The sequence below is a fragment of the Carassius carassius genome, chromosome 38 (assembly GCF_963082965.1).
Source record: "Carassius carassius chromosome 38, fCarCar2.1, whole genome shotgun sequence".
Classification (NCBI taxonomy): domain Eukaryota; kingdom Metazoa; phylum Chordata; class Actinopteri; order Cypriniformes; family Cyprinidae; genus Carassius; species Carassius carassius.
Window position 1 is genome coordinate 565,001 of NC_081792.1, and position 19,935 is coordinate 584,935.

At 44.4% G+C, this 19,935-nt stretch overlaps 1 protein-coding gene across 1 annotated transcript in view; it reads right to left on the bottom strand.

The window, feature by feature from the left end:
- LOC132119143 (large ribosomal subunit protein eL29-like) overlaps nucleotides 1-13,594 on the bottom strand; it is a 346,082-nt gene extending 332,488 nt beyond the window's left edge. The window contains exon 1 of the mRNA XM_059528894.1: nucleotides 13,584-13,594. The gene's annotated coding sequence lies outside the window, so the exon portion shown is untranslated. The remainder of the gene's footprint in view (nucleotides 1-13,583) is intronic.
- Between the last annotated feature and the right edge of the window lie 6,341 nt (nucleotides 13,595-19,935).

Below are 19,935 nucleotides of genomic sequence, written 5' to 3' on the forward strand. Positions count from 1 at the left end.
TCGGACTGCATTATGTTCTGCAACACCTAGACAGACCGGGGACCTATGTGAGGATCCTGTTTGTGGACTTCAGCTCTGCCTTCAACACGATCATTCCAAACCTCCTCTTGCCCAAACTAACTCAGCTCTCCGTGCCCACCTCCGTCTGTCAGTGGATCAACAGCTTCCTGACAGACAGGCAGCAGCTAGTGAGACTAGGAAAATACACATCCAGCACCCGTACAATCAGCACCGGAGCTCCCCAGGGCTGTGTTCTCTCCCCACTGCTCTTCTCCCTGTACACTAACGATTGAAGTGTAGTGAAGTGAAGTGAAGTGACATTCAGCCAAGTATAGTGACCCATACTCAGAATTTGTGCTCTGCATTTAACCCATCCGAAATGCACACACACACACAGAGCAGTGAACACACACACACACTGTGAGCATACACCCGGAGCAGCCATTTATGCTGCGGCGCCCGGGGAGCAGTTGGGGGTTCGATGCCTTGCTCAAGGGCACCTAAGTCGTGGTATTGAAGGTGGAGAGAGAACTGTACATGCACTCCCCCCACCTACAATTCCTGCCGGCCCGGGACTCGAACTCACAACCTTTCGATTGGGAGTCCGACTCTCTAACCATTAGGCCACGACTATCCCCTCTATCCCCTCTTGCACATCTAAGGACCCCTCTGTCAAGCTCCTGAAGTTTGCAGATGACACCACACTCATCGGCCTCATTCAGGACGGTGACGAGTCTGCTTACAGACAGGAGGTTAAAGAGCTGGCTGTCTGGTGCACTCTCAACAACCTGGAGCTTAACACACTCAAAACAGTGGAGATGATCGTGGACTTCAGGAGAAACCCCCCTGCACTCCCCCCACTCACCATCATGAACAGCACTGTGACTGCAGTGGAGTCATTCAGGTTCCTGGGCACCACTATCTCTCAGGACCTGAAGTAGGACATTCACATTGACTCCATTGTGAAAAAGGCCCAGCAGAGGTTGTACTTCCTTCGCCAGCTGAGGAAGTTTATCCTGCCACAGGATCTGCTGAAACAGTTCTACTCCACCATCATCGAATCCATCCTCTGCACTTCAGTAACTGTCTGGTTCAGCTCAGCTTCTAAATCTGACCTCAGAAGACTACAGAGGGTAGTCCGGACTGCTGAGCGAATTATCGGTACAACCCTCCCATCTATTCAAGAACTGTACTTATCCAGAGTGAGCAAAAGGGCTGTTAAAATCACTCTGGACCCCTCACATCCAGCACACTCCCTCTTTGAACTGTTGCCATCTGGTCGACGCTACAGAGCACTGAGCACCAGAACGACCAGACACAGGAACAGTTTCTTCCCTCAGGCAATCCATCTTATGAACAGCTGATAATAACTGTGGGACACACTACACTATTTATATTTATATACACTACACTTTTTATCCAACACACATACTTAGCGTACACTTAAATCTTTTGCACATAATATACATGTACATACATGGAACACAATACACTACTTATATTTATATTTATATACACATACACTTATTTATCCAACACACATACTTAGCGTACAGTTAAAACTTTTCCACATAATATACATGTACATACATAAATGCTCATTTTAATATACCTGCCATACATTGTCAATTTGTATATTGTCAATCCTTACCCACCTATTTGTATTTTTTTGTATTTTTTATTCCTTATTGTGTTTTTTGTTCTGTCGCTGTTATGTTGCACAGCGGAGCTCTGTCACGAAAACAAATTCCTCGTATGTGTGAACATACCTGGCAATAAAGCTCATTCTGATTCTGATTCTGATTCTGATTGATCTGAAACAACCTTGACGAGCCATTAAAAAAAATTGTTGTTTTTTTATTATTATAATGTTCTAATATGTGAAGCTTGTAACCTATAGGCTCCTCACTGTGCATAATGTTATTTTGGTCATGAAAAATGAATATTAATAAAAGAAATCAAGCCACAATGTCTCACTTTTTTAGAGATTTTTATTCAAAAATATTAATTTATCTGCTGTGGAAGGACTTAGCCTACTTCTTTTTTTACAGATAATTTCTCCAGCCTTTGAAAAAATCCTCTCACAAGGGACACTTGTTGCTGGCATACAAAGATATTTTTTTGCAAGGACATACAAATGAGGAAAGATTACTGCTCTCTTTTTCCAGTAAGTTAGTGGATCATGAGTTCTGGGCAAATACGCATCGTTGATGTATTTTTTCACTTCCACTGTGGCATCAGCTGTAGCATTGTGCATCATCTTGGTTTGATGGATGCGAGTATCAAAAAGTTCCCATAAACTGTCCTGTGTTTCTACTGGTGTTGATGTTGATGGTGATGGTGATGATGATGATGATGGGTGTGATGTTGACATTTCTGGGTCTGAATAAAAATGAAAACAGCAATTAGTAACAAATCCTAAACTGACGGCATATATGAAGGATATATTATATTACATGATTCAGATTACATAACACAGACTGAAACTGCTCACCAGGATTTGTGTTTGAACGCATCAGTGAAGCACACTCCAGTGTGATATGCTTTTCAGCTTCCTGGGCTTTGGCAGCATTTCCAAATGCCACATTTTTTAACCTTGGGTCCGGCAGTGTAGCCAGTGCCAAGGCTCTAAAACTCTCATAACCTCCACATCTGGAGTGCAGACCTTCTTGCAGATGTGAGCCTATGAGCCAAAACAGGAGAAACACATATTTATAATAATGACAATAATATGACAGTTATGGCCAATCACATGGGTAGTATGGTCATTGTGGCCTACCTAATTGAACAGTTGATTCCTGCGTTGCATTTCCTTTTTTCTGTGCAAGCTTGTGCTGCAACATCCTGTACAGTGGTATAAGCTTTGAAGCAGACACTCTCTTTTCCTCTGACATCTCTGTTGTTGCGAGTTTGAATGGTTGCAGTATTGACAATGATTGTTCAATAATGTCATAATCAATACTTGTCAGGGGAGCAGTATCATTGTTTAAGTTGGAAAGTGCAGCAGCCACTGGTTCACGTTGGTCATACAAGCGCTGTAGCATGTCAAATGTGCTGTTCCATCTCGTGTCAACCTCCTGTATCAGTTTCAGAGTTGGTCTTCCCATCAAGCTCTGCATCTCCACAAGCTTGTCCTTTGCTTTGCAGCTGGATCTGAACAACCCCACTATCTTTCTGGCCTTCTGGCGTATTTCATTGATGACTGGGGTTTGATCTAGTGCCTTTTTCACAATCAAATTTAAAGTATGAGCAAAACATGGGACATGGCGAAGGTGGAGTAGCTGGGCACTTAGGATCATGTTAGATGCATTGTCAGTCACCATGCACTGAACTTTGGAGGTTATTCCCCACTCAGCCATTAGCAAGGCTTTAGCCTCCATGAGATGCTGGGCTGTGTGGGTTTGGTAAAACCTCCTTACACCCAGTACAACAGTTGCCATTTTTGCCTCTGATGTTATGTAATGGCAAGTCACACCAAGATATCCATCCATATCAGAATCAGAATCAGAATCAGAATGAGCTTTATTGCCAGGTATGTTCACACATACGAGGAATTTGTTTTCGTGACAGAGCTCCGCAGTGCAACATAACAGCGACAGAACAAAAAACACAATAAGGAATAAAAAATACAAAAAAATACAAATAGATGGGTAAGGATTGACAATATACAAATTGACAATGTATGGCAGGTATGTTAAAATGAGCATTTATGTATGTACATGTATATTATGTGGAAAAGTTTTAACTGTACGCTAAGTATGTGTGTTGGATAAATAAGTGTATGTGTATATAAATATAAATATAAGTAGTGTATTGTGTTCCATGTATGTACATGTATATTATGTGCAAAAGATTTAAGTGTACGCTAAGTATGTGTGTTGGATAAAAAGTGTAGTGTATATAAATATAAATAGTGTAGTGTGTCCCACAGTTATTATCAGCTGTTCATAAGATGGATTGCCTGAGGGAAGAAACTGTTCCTGTGTCTGGTCGTTCTGGTGCTCAGTGCTCTGTAGCGTCGACCAGATGGCAACAGTTCAAAGAGGGAGTGTGCTGGATGTGAGGGGTCCAGAGTGATTTTAACAGCCCTTTTGCTCACTCTGGATAAGTACAGTTCTTGAATAGATGGGAGGGTTGTACCGATAATTCGCTCAGCAGTCCGGACTACCCTCTGTAGTCTTCTGAGGTCAGATTTAGAAGCTGAGCTGAACCAGACAGTTACTGAAGTGCAGAGGATGGATTCGATGATGGTGGAGTAGAACTGTTTCAGCAGATCCTGTGGCAGGTTAAACTTCCTCAGCTGGCGAAGGAAGTACAACCTCTGCTGGGCCTTTTTCACAATGGAGTCAATGTGAATGTCCCACTTTCAGGTGCCCAGGAACCTGAATGACTCCACTGCAGTCACAGTGCTGTTCATGATGGTGAGTGGGGGGAGTGCAGGGGGGTTTCTCCTGAAGTCCACGATCATCTCCACTGTTTTGAGTGTGTTAAGCTCCAGGTTGTTGAGAGTGCACCAGACAGCCAGCTCTTTAACCTCCTGTCTGTAAGCAGACTCGTCACCGTCCTGAATGAGGCCGATGAGTGTGGTGTCATCTGCAAACTTCAGGAGCTTGACAGAGGGGTCCTTAGATGTGCAATCGTTAGTGTACAGGGAGAAGAGCAGTGGGGAGAGAACACAGCCCTGGGGAGCTCCGGTGCTGATTGTACGGGTGCTGGATGTGTATTTTCCTAGTCTCACTAGCTGCTGCCTGTCTGTCAGGAAGCTGTTGATCCACTGACAGACGGAGGTGGGCACGGAGAGCTGAGTTAGTTTGGGCAAGAGGAGGTTTGGGATGATCGTGTTGAAGGCAGAGCTGAAGTCCACAAACAGGATCCTCACATAGGTCCCCGGTCTGTCTAGGTGTTGCAGAACATAATGCAGTCCGATGTTTACTGCATCGTCCACAGACCTGTTTGCTCTGTAGGCAAACTGAAGAGGATCTAGCAAGTGTCCAGTGATGTCTTTCAGGTGGGCCAGCACCAGTTTTTCAAATGACTTCATGACTACAGACGTTAGAGCCACAGGCCTGTAGTCATTTAGTCCTGTAATTTTGGATTTCTTTGGGATAGGGATGATGGTGGAGCGTTTGAAGCATGAAGGGACTTCGCACAGTTCCAGCGATCTGTTGAAGATCTGTGTGAAGATGGGGGCCAGCTGGTCAGCACAGGATTTCAGACAGGCTGGTGTAACGCAATCTGGGTCTGGTGCTTTTTTCCTTTTCTGCTTCCGGAAGACCTGGCGCACCGCATCCTCGCTGATCTGTATTGCAGGTGTGGGGGAGAGGGGGGATGCAGGAGGTGTGAATGGTGAGAGCGCTTGATTGGAGAGGTGTTCAGGGTGGGTTGCAGGAGTTGTGAGTGGTGTGAACAGTTGTTTGGAGAGGCATTCAGGGTTGGTTGCAGGAGTTGTGAATGGTGAGAGCGGTTGATTGGAGAGGTGATCAGGATGGGTTGCAGGAGCTGTGAATGGTGTGAACGGTTGTTTGGAGAGGCATTCAGGGTTGGTTGCAGGAGTTGTGAATGGTGTGAATGGTTGTGTGGGGAGGTGTTCAGGGCAGGTGATGGGTGTTCTTTCAAACCTGCAGTAAAACTCGTTCAGATCGTCTGCCAGTCGTTGATTCTCCACAGTGCTGGGGGTGGTGTCTTGTAATTGGTGATCTTCTTTAGGCTTTTCCACACTGATGCAGAGTCGTTCAAAGTGAACTGAGTCCTTATTTTTTCAGAATAATTCCTCTTTGCCACTTTGATCTCCTTTTCCAGTGTGTATTTAGCCTGTTTATACAAGACATTGTCCCCCTTCCTGTAAGCATCTTCTTTGGCCTGACGGAGCTGTCTGAGTTTTGCAGTGAACCACGGTTTGTCATTGTTGTAATTTAGTTGAGTCTTGGTAGGAATACACATATCCTCACAGAAACTGATATATGATGTTACGGTCTCTGTGAGTTCATCCAGATCGGTGGCAGCAGCTTCAAAAACACTCCAATCAGTGAGGTCAAAACAAGATTGTAAATCCTGCTCTGCTTCATTAGTCCATCTTTTTACAGTCCTTAATACAGGTTTAGCTGATTTTAGTTTCTGCCTGTAGGTCGGCATAAGATGAACCAGAAGGTGATCAGAACGTCCCAAAGCTGCTCGTGGAACAGAGTGAAATGCATCCTTTATTGTTGTGTAACAGTGATCCAATATATTACTGTCTCTTGTGGGACAAGTAACATGCTGTCTGTATTTTGGCAGTTCACGGGAGAGATTGGCTTTATTAAAGTCCCCAAGAATGATTAAAACAGAGTCTGGGTGTTGTTGTTCTGTCTCTGTGATCTGCTCAGCGAGTTTCTGTAAAGCTGAGCTCACGTGCGCTTGAGGAGGGATGTAAACACTAACCAGAATGAACGAATGAATCTCCCGCGGCGAATAGAACGGCTTGCAGTTAATGAAGAGCGTTTCGAGATTTGAGCAGAACGTTTTCTTTAACACAGTTACATCTGTACACCACCGTTCATTGATGTAAAAGCATGTCCCGCCGCCGCGCGATTTCCCCGTTGATTCTGCGTCGCGATCCGCTCTAAACAGCTGAAAGTCCGGCAGATGGAGCGCGCTGTCCGGTATGGTGTCATTCAGCCAAGTTTCCGTGAAACACAGAGCAGCAGAGTGGGAGAAATCTTTATTTGTCCGAGAGAGCAGAAGCAGTTCGTCCGTTTTGTTGGGTAGAGAGCGGAGATTTGCCAGATGGATGCTAGGCAACGGCGTTCGAAATCCGCATTTTCTGAGTCTCACGAGCGCGCCAGCTCTTTTTCCCCATCTGCGCGTCCTCTTGAAGCGTGTGAACAGTGCAGCCGCTCCGCCGACAAGAATGTCCAGCAAAACATCAGAATAGTCGAAAACCGGTGAAATATCGGGAGATCTGTGTTGCCGAATATCCAGCAATTCGTCCCTGGTGAAACTGATTGCAGGAATATAACTAAAGACAGGACAAACTAACAAAAACACAAAAACAACTGCAGAGCACGTCACGGAGGCAGCCATCCTGTATCGGCGCCACTCGTTTACTTTACATGACACTTTTACATTACATTTACTTTACATTATTAATGGAGGACCACATGTCAGCTGTAAGGCTAACAAATTCGGCCTTTTGTAGGTCCTCCATTGTCTTCTCCTTGGCTTTGTTGTACTTTTCGCTGACCATTATTTTAAGCACCTTCCGGGATGGGAGGACATAGCTTGGATCAAGCTTGTTCACAAATGCCCTGAATCCCTCATCGTCCACGATGGTGAAGGGCTGCAGATCCTTCACCACCATGTTTATAAGAGCCTCATCCAATTCCCTCTGTCTGACTTTTAAAAGAGAAGACAAAACATACTTTCAGACAAATACATTGGAAAAATACAGCTTCAATTAGTGCACATCTATTAAAAGTATAGCCTACTGGTTCATTATTTGGAAACCTTCCAGTGTTTATAATCAGTGCTTTATATAACTTATAAACTTTATAAACAGTGTCCCAAAAGGTTGTAATTATATTTCAATTATAATTATATCCCAAACAATGCATACCTTGCTTAGATGGCCCAGCAGTGTCAGTAGCAGGCCTAGGTACAGGGGGAATGCCATCCTCTGCACCCTGCAAAATGGCAGGATGAGTGCTCCTCAAATGGCGCACCATGGATGATGTATTGTTGCAGTAGGCTAGCTGCCGATCACAATACACACATCTCACTTTATTTGGGGTTTCTAAATGGAAATGCTCCCACACCACAGATGTACGGCATCTCTTCTGGGGAGCTTCCATTTTATCTATCTATCCAAATCTATCTATCTATATATGAATCGATCTATGTATCTATAATCTATGTATCTATATATGTATCTATCTATAATATATGTATTTATATATGTATCTGTAATCTATCTATATATGTATCTATCTATTAATCTAGCTGTCTATATATATTTATATCTATGTATCTATTAATGTGTCACTATATGTATACTCTGTCTGTCTCTAGCCTCTCAGTCAATGTGTTGTGTAAATTTAAATGTAAGTCTAAATTGCCTATAACTAATCAAATCGCACTATAATGTCACTATATCACCAAAAATCCGCTATCTCAAAGTCAAACTCCTCTCACAAAAACCCACGAGGTCAAAATGCGTTTATTTCACTTTTATACAGATGTGCGATTGTGTGGTCTGTTCCCGACCGTTCCAATCAAACGCTGATTCGGCGGACCACACCTGATGAAACAATTAGTGAAACACTTCGAGGCTTCGTTTGGTCATAGTCACGTGACATGGGTGTTTCGAATCACGCTTCGGATCAGTGTTTCGACACATCTGCGCTTCGGGATCTCGCAAAGCTTCGGAACGACTGTTTCGCTTCAGCCATCCTTAGCGATTGGTTCCTTCTCCTGTGTTTTCTGTAACACCGATCGTGACAGAACGACTCTGTCACACTAGGAACCAGCGGTATGTCATTTTTCCGTTCCCCAGCCAAGATGGCGGAGCGGCGAACCAAGTACCTTCGGTTGATCGCCCTCCGCCAAGAGGGCAATGAAGTGGGTGCCCTGGCTCAGGTGTTCTGGTCCCTGGCCGAGGGCATGGGCTACAACGATGCAGCCCTCAAGGACTATTTTAATGGCGGGCTGGATGATCCAGTGTCTCAGGAGGAGATGGCGCGGTTAGAGACACTGGAATTCTGGGAATTCGTGCGCTACCTGCAGCATCGGCTTCGGTGGGATGCCCCAGCCACTTCTGTCTCTTCCGGCGGGGTGGTCGTCAGCCCAGCACCACTGCCCAGGATGGCAACCAGCCAAGCGCCACAACACAAGATGGCCGCCAGTCCAGCACCACTGCCCAGGATGGCTACCAGCCAAGCGCCACAGCACAAGATGGCCGCTAACCCAGAGCCAATGCCCAAATTGGCCACCGTTCCAGCGCCACAGCCCAAGATGGCTGCCAGCCCAGCGCCAATGCCCAAATTGGCCACCGGTTCAGCTCCACAACCCAAGATGGCCGTCAGCCTAGTGCCACAGTACCAGATGGCCGTCAGTCCAGCGCCACAGCACAAGATGGCCGTCAGTCCAGCGCCACTGCACAAGATGGCCGCTAACCCAGCGCCAATGCCCAAATTGGTCACTGGTCCAGCGCCACAGTACAAGATGGCCGCCAGTCCAGCGCCACAACCCCAGATGACTGCCAGCCCAGCACCACAGTACAAGATGGCCGCCTGTCCAGAGTCATGGCCCAAGATGGCTGCTTGCCCAGCGCCGCTGCACAGGATGAGAGTCTCAGCTGACCCTCCGGAGTCGATTCAGGTGCCAGTTGACCCTCCAGAGTCGAGTCAGGTGCCTGTGAACTCCCCGGAGTCGAGTCAGGTGCCTGTGAACTCCCCGGAGTCGAGTCAGGTGCCTGTGAACTCCCCGGAGTCGAGTCAGGTGCCAGTGAACTCCCCGGAGTCGAGTCAGGTGCCAGTGAACTCCCCGGAGTCGAGTCAGGTGCCAGTGAACTCCCCGGAGTCGAGTCAGGTGCCAGTGAACTCCCCGGAGTCGAGTCAGGTGCCAGTGAACTCCCCAGAGTCGAGTCAGGTGCCAGTGAACTCCCCAGAGTCGAGTCAGGTGCCAGTGAACTCTCCAGAGTCGAGTCAGGTGCCAGTTAACTCTCCAGAGTCGAGTCAGGTGCCAGTGAACTCTCCAGAGTCGAGTCAGGTGCCAGGGAACTCTCCAGAGTCGAGTCAGGTGCCAGGGAACTCTCCAGAGTCGAGTCAGGTGCCAGGGAACTCCCCAGAGTCGAGTCAGGTGCCAGGGAACTCTCCAGAGTCAGGGCTAGTCATTGATGACCCTCCAGAGTCGAGTCGGGTTCCAGATGACCCTCCAGAGTCAAGTCTAGTCACTGCTAACCCTCCAGAGTCAGGGCTAGTCACCGTTGACCTTTCAGAGTCAAGTCAAGTCACCGTTGACCTTTCAGAGTCAAGTCAAGTCACCGTTGACCTTTCAGAGTCAAGTCAAGTCACCGGTGATCCTCAAGGACTGAGTCAAGTCACTGGTGATCCTCAAGGACTGAGTCAAGTCACTGGTGATCCTCAAGGACTGAGTCAAGTCACCGGTGATCCTCAAGGACTGAGTCAAGTCACCTCTGATCCTCAAGGACTGAGTCAAGTCACCTCTGATCTTCATGAACAAAGGCAAGTCACCTCTGATCTTCATGAACAAAGGCAAGTCACCTCTGATCTTCATGAACAAAGGCAAGTCACCATTGATCTTCATGAGCAAATGCAAGTCACCAATGATCTTCATGAGCAGTGTCAGGCCAGCACCGATCTTCTGGAGTCCAGTAGAGACACCATGGAATTACCAGAGTCTCGTCCTCCCGTTGATCCGGCCGCACGGAAGTGGTGGGCTTCTGATCCGCCCTGGGGGCTTTGTGCATCGACCACAGGGATGTGGTGGTCTTCTGCTCCGCCCTGGAGGGCTTCCGCTTTGACCACAGAGGGGTGGTGGTCTTCTGCTCCGTCCTGGGGGCCTTCCGCCCTGACCACATGGTGGTGGTGGTCTTCTGCTCCACCCTGGGGAACTTTGGCCTCGACCACAAGGTTGTGGTGGTCTTCTGCTCCGCCCTGGGGGGCTTCCGCCTTGACCACAGGGGTGTGGTGGTCTTCCGCTCCGCCCTGGGGGACTCCGGCCTCGACCACACGGTTGTGGTGGTCTTCTGCCCCGCCCTGGAGGGCTTCCGCCCTGACCACACGGTTGTGGTGGTCTTCTGCTCCGCCCTGGGGGGGCTTCCGCCCTGATCACACGTTTGTGGTGGTCTTCTGTTCCGCCCTGGTGGGCACCACGTGATGTCCTTATGGACTTATGTTTTGTGTTTCTTGTTTTCTGCCTGTTCCCCTCTGTGAGCCTGGCCCTCCGTCCCTCCCCCTGAACCTCCTCCGGTCCTCCTCCCTCCTGGTCTCTCTGTTTTGTGTCTACACTTCTGGTATCTGTTCCCCATGATTTTTTTTTTCTGGCCCTCCGTCCCTCCCCCTGAGCCTCCACCTGTCCGCCTCCCTCCTTGTCTCTGTGTTGTGTCTTGTCATGGAGCGTCTGGGAGCCGCTCCGTAGAGGGGGGGTATTGTCACAGTGTCTGGGTTGTGTTCCCTGGGTGTCCACTAGATGTCCTTTTTTCCCACGGTGTCTTTCACTTCATTAATCACATTCCTCACGTCCCTGCTTAATTATTGCACCCAGCTGTCACTAATTACCTATCATCACACCCTGTCAGTTTCCCATTAGCGCTTGTCTCTCCTTGTGTATATAACCCGGTCTGTCTTAGTATGTGTCACGGAGTCGTTGTTTATTCATGTCCGTCAGTTCGTGCCCTTGCCTTGTCTTCTTGTTTAGTTTATGTTTTGTTTGGATATTCTGGTTTTGACCCTGCCTGGACTGTTTACCCCTGTGGATTACCCTTTAATAAATGACTTACCTGCTATTGGTTCTATCTCCATGCCTCATTGGATCCCTGCCATGACAGTATTGTTAAACAATGTATTACAGTATATACAGAATAACAGTAGTGCAATTATGTTTTTATAGAAATAGTTTACTGTGCTTTGTACAGTAACAGCTTTAGACAGTTTACAGTAATGGCTAGAACAGTGTGCAGTTTGTGCAAAATATGATTAGTGCAAATGCATGTGTGTAAAGTACTGTGACCAGTGCAGTAAAAGACCAGGTGCAGGTTAGATTGGTGGGGTGGCGTTCAGAAGTGTCACAGCCTCAGGAAAGAAGCTCTTCTTGAGTCTACTAGTGCGAGAGTGTAGGCTCCTGTAACGCCTGCCGGATGGAAGGAGGGTGAAAAGTCCATGGTTAGAGTGAGAGGCATCCTTAATGATGTTCCTTGCCCTGCCCAGACAGCGCTTCTGATAAATGTTCTCGATGGAAGTTAACTGGGTGCCGGTGATCCGTTGAGCAGTTTTCACCACCCGCTGGAGTGCTTTGCGGTCAGATGCAGAGCAATTGCTGTACCATACTGAGATGCAGTTCGTGAGTATGCTCTCAATGGTACAGTGGTAGAATTCAGTAAGGATCCTGGAACGCAGGTGAACTTTCTTAAGGCTCCGTAAGAAGTAAAGGCGCTGCTGTGCCTTTTTGACCAGTGTGGAGGTGTTATGGGACCAGGTGAGGTCATCAGAGATGTGGATGCCAAGGAACTTGAAACTCGACACACGCTCCACTACAGCTCCCTTGATGTAGATGGGTGTGTGTGCATGACTCCTAGTCCGCCTGAAGTCCACAATCATCTCCTTAGTCTTCTGGGTGTTTAGTTCCAGGTTGTTGGTGGCGCACCACACAGCCAGGTGCTGGACCTGATGGATGATGGAGGATGAGAGGTTATCTAACTTTACAGCCTGAGGTCTGTTCGTCAGAAAGTCTAGAATCCAGTTGCAAATGGGTGTGCTGAATCCAAGCTGGCTGAGCTTGGAGATCAGCTTGGAGGGGATTACTGTATTAAATGCAGAACTGAAGTCTATGAACAGCATTCTCACATGTGTGTTTTGACTGTCCAGGTGGGTGAGGGAAGAGTGAAGTGCCGTTGAGATGGCGTCCTCAGTTGACCTATTGTGGCGATAGGCAAATTGGAATGGGTCTAGTGAAGCAGGGAGACAGGATTTTAAGTGGGATGCAACCAGTTTCTCAAAGCACTTGGCAATGATGGGGGTGAGTGCAACAGGACGGAAGTCGTTAGGGACCGAGGCAGTGGAGTGCACTTTTAAATTTGCCAAGATGTCAGGCGCTCTGGCTCCCGGTAAACATTTGACTATGGTGGCTGGTGTCTCTATATTCACGTTCCGTACAATAGAATCACCAATAACAAGAGCACTTTCATCAGGTTTCTCAGTGGGTGCATCACTGAGTGGGGAGAACCTGTTTAATGTTTTGATCGGAACAGAAGAGCGGTGTTTTGACCCACGACTATGTCGCCTCACCATCACCCAGTTGCCCTGCTGCAGGGGCTCTGTTGCCGGAACCAAACAATGTACAGGAATCTCTGAGCTAGACGCATCCAAAGCCGTATCTAGAGCCCTAATATTCTTACTGTCCTCAATTAAAGTTTGAATGCGTGTCTCTAATTCTGAAATCTTCTCTGTCAGCCTAACTATTTCCCTGCATTTATCACATGTGAATTCCTCATCTGTGATAGAGATAGATAAACTGTACATGTGGCAAGAGGTGCAAATAACAATAGCAGGAGAAGCCATTACTCACCGTGCTTGATGAAATATTCTTACCACAGTTGTTTGATGAACTTGTGAAAAACTGGAGCGAGGGAGAGGAGAAAAGAAAACGATAGGTTTGAATGAAAACGCTAATGACAAGCTTACGAGTGCTAATGCAATGCAGGTGTACTGCACTCACGGATATAAAATAAAATAAAAGTGAACGATCAAAATTAATCTGATAAGATTGAACGATAATATCAGAAATATGGTGTGAATTAAGTTATATTTTATCACTTTAAACAACAGAGAGTGATAGTAAGATAAAGATTCTAGAGAAAGAAAAAAAAACACCTACACGGAGCTACGATTAGCTATAGCAAGGCCAGCAGGAAGTAGAGAAAACACTGTCCAACAGCGACACCCATGACAAAGGTGTGTGTGAAGGTGGATTAGTAATCTGGCCCCTTGGTATAAAGGAGAAATAATGCTGGCCCTCATCACTATCACAGTTTCCCATCTCTGCTATATAGTCCCAGGACACCCCTAGTCCTAAAGTTCACTGCTATTTATTACTTTGCATTGTCTGACATGAATATTCATTCATAAAGAGACTGCAGGGATTCTACAATGGGTAACATTTGAGAGATAGGCCTGTTGAGTTAGAAAATAAAGTAAATGAAATCTCCTATAAGGTGATAAGTCCGATTAACATGACAGACACACACACAGAGAGAGAGAGATGTGAATACCATAGACTGTATAAAAACATGGATGTAGTGTCCGTGACGTCACCCATAGGTTTCCGAAGAGAGTTTTGTAACCAAAAGTGGGCAGAGCGGGCCGTCGCCATCTTGGTAGCGTGTCATCGTGCGTCACTCCAGGGTAATCAAAAATAGGCAAAAAGGTGGGAGCTGGTTGCTGAAGCTGGTTGACTCCCTTCTGCAGCCAGCCTCAAGCGGTCAGTCGATGAATTACAGTTTTAGTCACTTCCTTATTGGCTTCACGAGAGAGAGTGGGAGGTTGCCGCTCGGTGAATACTCAAAATGAAGAATTCTGTTGTTTCAGGTTTCTAGATTCTAGGTTTATGCTTATTATTTTCATATTATACATTTACCATTCTGCTCTTGTTCTAATGATTTCAAGTTTTTTAGTTCATACAATAATACATTTATTGCAATCTGTATGAATGTACAGTACTTGTCTCATGTGTTGTGTTGCATCAAAATGCATCAAAAATATCAATGTTAAAAGTGTTTAAGATTGTTTAAGCAGTGTCTAAGTGTTTCAAACTGAATCTAACTGTATGAACCATGTGTGCCATATTGTACCAAAATTGGGTTTTGTTAAATTATTGTAAAGTTTTGATTGAAGTGCTTTTTTTTTTTTTTTTGCAAAAAATTTAGCGTATCAGACCCGAACCAGAAAAATTAAAGAGTCGATCAGCACCATGGTTGAAACACGAGCCGAATTCCTCAGAAACGCAACAAGAGGTTGTAAATCATTCCTAGTGCCACAAGCAAGATAACCAACCAACCAACTCGTTCACAGAACAGCTTTCAAGATTAACACAACATTAGAACAATTATTGACAATTTCAATTCGGAGAAGAGATTGTCAAATTTGGGGCAAGTAATCAAGATGCAACACCGGCCATCACATGTAAACCCATGAGAGTAATAAACAAAATCCTTGGAGTGACTTCCCCCACCTACCAGAACCAGACTGAAATTCCTAAGGGGGCCTTTTAACCTCTGGTCTCCACAGAACATCTTTATGTTGGCACAGAATGGCACAGGAACTGTCTTTTATAGTGAACTCAAAAGGACTTCTAAAGGAATATCATTCCATTTCTTAACTCCATATTCATTTATATGTAACCCACACATTTGACTATCATGTTTAATCACTTATTGTGTATGTCTTCTAATAACTATTGGATAGCTTAAGGATTCATATTCATGTTTAGTATGTAGGTGTTTGAATCTGCTTTCTTGAAACGTTTCTGACCATCAGTTATTTGTCAAATGTATCATATTCCTGTTATAGGAATCATGTCCAAAATTAGACCCTGCAAGAGCGGGAAAATTCAGACCACATGCTTGATAAGATAACATATGATTTATGATACCCCCGAGCAAAGAAAATATCTGATTGATCAAGACAACATTTGAGGTGTGTCCAACAGGCCAGTTTAAATACTCAGGACACCATCACATTTTTCTTTTAGCTTTGCTTCTTAGCTGCTGCTGCGGATCCAGCGTGCTTCGGACTGCACACCTGCTGCTACTTAGCCACGATGAGAAAAAGCACCACCTAGTCTCATCAAACTTTACTTCTGTTATTTTACTTTAGTTTCTTTTCTTTTGCGTTTGAGAGTTTCGTGTTCTGAGTTAAGTTTTTTAACGTTGTGTCTCCGAGTCTGACCTCGAGTGCCCGTTTAACTTCAACCAGCCCACACAACTCCGCATCTTCAGCCAACGCCCAACCACGGCTTCTTAAGACGTCACTTCAGCAACTACTGAACTTCCAGCCAATCAGCGACATCTGTACAGGGTACAGCCAAATTTGAGCAGGTACACTGTAGCATCCATTATCTGGACTTTCCGAAATGAGAAAAGGTAAGAAATCTACTTACACTAGAAAATTGCATTACTGCAAATTGCCTGTGGACTGTTCTGTAGGACTGTAAAAATAAAGTATATTTCAAGTATTTGGGAAATGTATTCCTACTTTGTATTCCTACACCATATTTACAGTATTTTACTATTTGTTTGGCAGAACTGAAAGAACACAAGATGTTCGGGAACGTGTTCCGTCTCCTGAACAGGAAACTGCAGTCATCAACATGGTCTTAGAAAATAACGTCATAACATTACGGCAAATACAAAGAAAAATAATAGAAAACAATGAGATATTTCCAAATATTGATAGAATAAGCTTATCATCGTGTCTTGCGCAGAAATAATCTGAGGATGAAGCAGGTCTACAAGGTGCCATTTGAACGCAATTCAGAAAGAGTCAAAGAATTGCGATGTAACTGTGCAAGTGAGTCCTATACAATCCCACAATTGATGCTTTCTCTCAACACTGTGTAAATTAAACATATTTCAGTACTGTAATCATAATGATTGTGCTTCACAATAGTGACCACTCCATGTCTATTTATGAATTTGTCATGTGTGTTTCAGAGAGTCCTTGAGCTAGAGGTGGCTGCAGTGGAGCACCAGTTCATCTTCAGAACCTCACAAAAATACGAAAGAGGGGAAGGAATATCATCTGCCAGCGTGCCATTGTTGAAGTCCCTGGCCAGCACAGAGGGAACATCACAATGTGTGCAGCGATTACCCACCACGCCATCATCCATCACCTTGCTACCCTTGCCCCCTACAACACTGCCTATCTGATCACATTCCTGGACACGCTACACAACAAACTCATTACCCCAGATCAGATAGACGGCCAAGAGCAGCTCAGGTACGTCGTCATTTGGGACAACGTAAGTTTCCACCGGGCTGCTCTGGTTCGTAATGGGTTTACTGCCCACCCACGCTTTTTAGTTCTTTATCTCCCTCCATATTCCCCATTCCTAAATCCTATTGAGGAATCTTTTTTTCTGCCTGGAGAAGAACAAATCCATAAACGCGTATACCCCTTCTTCAGGCTAATGAAGACACATGTGGAGATATAGCAGTTGATTCATTATGCCGCAGCATAAATGGCTGCCCACTGCTCCGGGTGTGTGCTCACAGGGTGTGTGTGTGTGTGTGTTCACTGCTCTGTGTGTGTGCATTTCGGATGGGTTAAATGCAGAGCACAAATTCTGAGTATGGGTCACCATACTTGGCTGAATGTCACTTCACTCACTTTTCATGGCTGGACTCACCATGCTAGGCGATATTTCCCCCGATGGTTGGCCGAACATTGTGATATTGGGAATTGGGAAAACATTGCTTGTGATGTGGATGAGATGCTGTGGCCAGACCGAAACCGAAGAGAGAATGCAGCATAGGTTTTTTTTTTTTTTTTTACTGTAACTGTCTGTTGTTTTGTATGTAGACCAGGGCTGGACTGGGACAAAAAATCGGCCCGGGCATTTTTGCCCAGACCGGCCCACTATATGATCATAAACACCACCCATCTTTGCACGCCCTTAATTATATGCATACCAACTCCTATTCATTAAAACCACTAATGCCATGTAATGAGTGAGTATAGGAACGAGTGAGAGTTAACAGATGAAATAAGTCAAAATGTTATATTTATTAATACAGTTGAACTATACTCCACAGCGGTGAATCCTAAAACAAGCTATAAGCGGCTCTGGCATAGCAATACCAATGTTTCTTACAGGATTTTTGTTAAAACTATGGTGGTGTGTCCTCTGTCCTTCTAGGAGGGTTTGGGGGCATGCCCCCCCCCGTGAGAAAATTTTGTGCATTTTAATGTTAAATTCATTAATCTGGTGCACTTTGAGAGTTCAAAATTAAAAGTTACAACCCATATTCAGTGTGCAAATTAAACAAAGAAAAATTCAAACCTCTTTTAGTTACAGTGTCTATTTACATTACACCTATACATAATAATAGTTATAATATTAATCCAATGACAGTAATAGCCATATTTTGTCAAATGCACAAAAAATAAAGGAAACTTTCTTAATTAGTTGTACCAATTTCTATACTTGAAAGAGATAAGCACATGATCTTTTATTTTGACATTCCTTGCATTTCTTCTCCATCTTTTTTACAGATACACACTGACACTGCTGCCGCTCGCTCACTCGTTTAAAGTTGTGATTGGGCCAGCCCAGTGTCAATCAAGAAAAGAGCCAATGGGCCGCTGATCTACGTGTTTCATGGGCTGGTCTGTCAGAAAAAAAAACTAACACTGACTTTGACCAATGCATTACACCGGCACAAACCCAGCGCCGCCAATTAAGCAAAACAAAACAAAACGAATGGGCCGCCGATGTACAAATTTTATGGGCCGTTTAAAAAAAAAAAAAAAAAAAAAAAAAAAGTATGAGTATGAGATATCGGCCCAAAAAGCACGTCGGCCCACTGGGCAAATGCCCGGTATGCCCAATGGCCAGTCCAGCCATGATGTAGACCACTGTATGTGCAACTTTGCATTGGATGGGATGTACACTGTTTTTGTTGGAGTGTGCAGAGTTATGAGAGTATGAGGCATGCTTTCAGAAAATGTGTGTAAATAATAAAGAAAAACTATAATTGTGTGTAGTGTTTTAAAATTGTGTCTAAGCAATTGTTAAAAACTGAAAAGTGTTTGTGCAGCGCTGACCGGTCATTGCATAGAAGACGTGTTTACCAGCGCCACCGAACTGACAGCATGGCGTAATGTTTAAAACCCTCTCAAGTCGATTAACGCGGATACGCGTTTTGAGTCATGTTCTCCTGATAACCCCGAAAAGAACTTAAATTACACTTTCAGTTTTAATCGTACAGATAAGAGCAATACATCAATCGAATCTGTAAAGGGTCTACTTTTTTTGGATACAGACATAATAACAACAAAACTTTGTGCACTTATAAAATACAAACAAGGTGCGCTGTCTGCAGCCTTTGTCTGCGCTGATCTTCTTTTACAAACACGTCATTTAAATGAACTGTAACTCCGTGAATACTCAACGAAAATACATGAGAGAGATATCTATAGATAGCTTGACATGTCTATTTTTAAACTAACCACCGAAACCACCGAAAACAGATATTCTGTGATAAAGTAATCCATAGGAAAACAACGCGATGTCTGTTTTTCATGTCTCCCTTCATTATATCTAATGTGACCACGCCCCCGCGCCGAACGCGCTATTCAGATTCAAACTGAAGCGCGCGGCTTGAATACGCCCATAACAGAAGAAAAAGCAGCCAGACTGTTCAAGTTTTTTTTATTTTACTGTTTGCTTCGCGATGAGAGAATAACACATAATTCACCCCAAAAAGATGTGATGTGGTTGAGGATTTGAGAAATGGATTTCCTCAGAAAAAAAGAATGAAGCACTTTATTCAGCAGAGATCATAAACATGAGTAAGTCTGTTTTTATTTATTGATATACTTGTACTAGTTTTCACATAACGTGTAAACGTTTTACTAGTTAGACTTTTCCCAAACTATAATTCCTGACTAAATGTATAATCAAGTGAAACATTATGAAGTTTCAATAACAATATACAATACTATACCATTTAAAAGCTTGATGTAAATAATATAAATGTAACAAATAGATAACTGTAACAAATGTAAAAACAATGCTTTTCTTTCCATTTATTCCCCCTAAAAACCCAGAAAAATATTCTCAGCTCTTTTCAACATTAATAATAATGATAATAATAATAACAATAAATGTTTTTTTTTGTAGAAAATAAGATTGTTAAAAGGATTTCTGAAGGATTGTGTGACTGGAGTAAGGATGCCAAACAATTAGTTTGAAAGTCAGCTTTGTTTCTAATAAACTGTTTAACTGCTCCCCCAAGTGGATATTAAATTATGTTGTGGGATAATTAAATATATTCTTAATAAACTACAAACATAAAATTATATAGATTTATTTTGTTCTCACATTCTCTCTTGTAACTCCTCACTCACAGTGGCACAGATGACTGAATGGCTCATTATGCAGCTCATTATGCAGCTCATTATGCAGCTCATTATGCAGCTCATTATGCAGGCCTTTGTCTTCTCA